Source organism: Magnolia sinica, chromosome 4, assembly GCF_029962835.1.
Source record: "Magnolia sinica isolate HGM2019 chromosome 4, MsV1, whole genome shotgun sequence".
Classification (NCBI taxonomy): domain Eukaryota; kingdom Viridiplantae; phylum Streptophyta; class Magnoliopsida; order Magnoliales; family Magnoliaceae; genus Magnolia; species Magnolia sinica.
In genome coordinates this window covers 11829349-11832580 of record NC_080576.1, presented here as the reverse complement: position 1 = coordinate 11832580, position 3232 = coordinate 11829349, and positions in this window count along the sequence as shown.

Sequence of the window (3232 nt, the reverse complement as noted above, 5' to 3'; positions counted from 1 at the left end):
TAGCTTTTGATAACCATAATATTATGATTGTTTGTGTTTCATGTATATACAATGTCATCAGAGAGCTATTGACGAACTCTGCATATTAGCCAATATTATGGGTTATTGGTCCCTAACAAATTTTCAAATAAAACCATTTCATAGTTTAATATTGAGTTTAAAGTCATAATTTACCATCTTTAGTTGGTAATTTTTATTTTTATTTTATGTTATTTTAAGGTTTGACAAAGTCTACCTGTACTTAAAATCCTCATTTGAATAATGAGAAACAGTTTGAATCAGTTTAAAAGTTCTTTATTTCTTTTTTTTTTTTTTAATAAACTTACTAAAATATTTTGAAAAATAATTAAGAATTTAGGCCTTAGGGCTTAGGTAAATCAGGACCATGTAAATAAACTTTATTCATTACTTCAATAATATTTTCTCTTTTGGAGATTTTTTAATCATAGAGGAAAAAGCCGGTAATCTCTTCCTCCTAATATCCATGAACCAATAAAAAAAAAAAAAAAAAAAAAACACCAGTGGGTTTTGATTTTGCACAAGTGGGCCCACATTCAATGATCCAAAGAGTTGATATTATAGACCCCATTGAGTATGGTTCATGCATAAAATAATTCCCTATGTTGAAAGAATGCTAACCTTACCAGGTAGTCAACAAATCAAAAGTTAAAAGGAAAATACAACTCGGATTCACATTCAACTAATAAAAACAGGGCCACACATTATACAGGGGTTTTTACTGCCTAGAATTTTCATTGGAAAGCCATCCACAACGAGGGCGGCCCCTGGTATCAATGGTTTGGATCTATAGGTTCACATGCACAAACTGAAAACCTCTTTAGGTTCCATGGCATGGCAAGGGATGGGGAGAAGCTATCACAAGCACGGTTGTAAAATCAACAGTGTCACAAGGGATTCTACGATGAAGATGTGCGGTAAAAAAATTGAGTGGTCTACGATCATGTACTTACGTGCCCTCCTGGATGTGCAGAGCGTATAATATCTATAACTAGGGGAGTCCAAACAGTGGACCCCACTGATGAGTGGCTTGGATCTTGTAAATTTGCACGTGTGGCGGGTTACTATTCTGGCAACTAGCAAGTGCATTCTAGTGTTGTTTGATGCAAGACTACACCTTAGCCGTATGAAACGCAAATAGATGTGATAATCTTTTACATCTCAAATATTTTTAAAGCCATGAATCATGAATTTTTAAAATGCATTGAAAGGGATTTGGAAAGAATGCAAAAGGTGCTTAGGTAATTTGGATGCATAATGTTGTTTGGGACTTTAATATATTGGCTTCATACAAGACTTTTCTATAATAGCTAGAGTTGTACACGAATTGAGTTTGCACGGTTAACTCACTCGACTCGACTCAAAAAAGCTCAATTTGGCTCGGTTCAAGCTGATTTTTGGAGCTTGAAAAAATTTCTAGTTGAGTTCAAGCTTGTCCAAGCTCAAATCAACTTGGATCGAACCTCAACTCGAATTGAACTGGGATCGAATCAATTCAGTGACTTGGTTATTTTGATATTGATGTTGCTCACCAAGTGTTTGATGAAATGACTCAACGAAGTGTTGTCTCGAGTGCATACATTTTACGCAGGATCGGCTGATGGCGAGGAAGGTATGGATACAAAACAAATCATTATAAAAAAAAACTTTACATGATAAAACTTTTCTTGTATCTTGATTTTGATGATGCCTATTGGTGTTTGATGAAATACATGTAAACTATTGTTGTTGTTTTGCATACTGTGAGAATTTGAAGGTATACTCCATGTATTTGAGAAAATACCGCAAAAGTTCGAGCTCGGGTTGAACTAGCCCGTGCTACTGGCCGAACCGAGCTGAACTGGCTAGTCAAGCTCGAGGACTGTTGAGCCAAGTTCGAGCTGGAGTCAGCTACTAGCTAAGCCCAGTCGAGCTATGCCAAGCTCGACTCGGTTCAACTCGTGTACAACTCTAATAATAGCACGCGGTCAAGCCCATTGTGGTTCATGTATGGCATCCAATTCCTCTAAAAGCATGAACCCACCTTGAAATTGAAAATCCTCGAAAGTGCTTATCTAACTCTCATGTAAGCCACTACTTGAATATGAAGGTTTTTAGTGATTTTACATGATCTACACCAACTTGTTAATAAATAAGCATTACCTTTTAAGAGTCCTTTTATCATAGCATGATGCAATTTATCCGTAAGTTGGATGATAAACAAATAAGAAAGTGGGCTTGGCATTTATTTAGAGATTTTCTGTGTGGTGCCCTCATTTGGGACGTGACTTCCATTGAGGTGGGTGGATCCTCGAATGCAGGGCTCAAGGTGATGTATGCTACTTACAACCACACCATATTCATCCATTTTGACAGCTTGTTTTAGAGCATGATCTAAAAAATGAAGTAGATCCAAAATGGCCCATGATAGGATATGGTAGTGATTGACCATTAATACCTTCTCGTGGACCACTAAAGTTTTAGACTAAGCTTATATTTGTGTAGTCACTTCATTCATACCTACTTGACCCCATCCACAAGGTAGGTGGCAAATAAGCATTCCCTGGCCCCAATATGTTTTTAATGGTGAGTAATAAATCATCACAATTTTTGTGGTGCAATCCACCTAAGATTTGAATTTTCTTAATTTTTTGTATCATGTCTTAAAATGAGCTGTCAAAAATAGATGGACAACATGAATATAACTCTTGTACATCATGCCAGGCTCCACATTCGGGGATCCACCCACCTCAATGGATCCTATCGAAGCCGCGCCCTCATTTGTTTCTCCATATTTGTGTCCCCCATATTAACTTTTGATCTTTTGGGCCTCACTCTCATGGTGGGGTGAACTTGATGGATGGTTTGGAACTTGGATGCCATACAAACAGGAGGCCCCACGTAAAAACTGTGGTTAAATATTTTACACTGATCTAAAAGGAATGAATTTAAATCAGTAAGTTGCTATTTAGGATATTTAATTAATTATTATATATAATATTTTAATTAAAGATGTCATTAGTTTCGTAAATTATGAAAATGCCTAAGGTAACTGTATAAGCACACATGGATACCGAAATATCAGTATCCGACGGATACTCGAGTGAAATTTTAAAAGGAGGTGAAATCCTATGTATGAAGCCTTTTGTGTTCGGACATCTTCCGTAGTCGGGTAGACATACATCAGTTTCCAGCCACAATAATGACTGTTTCCGGCACGGACTTGATGGCTCCA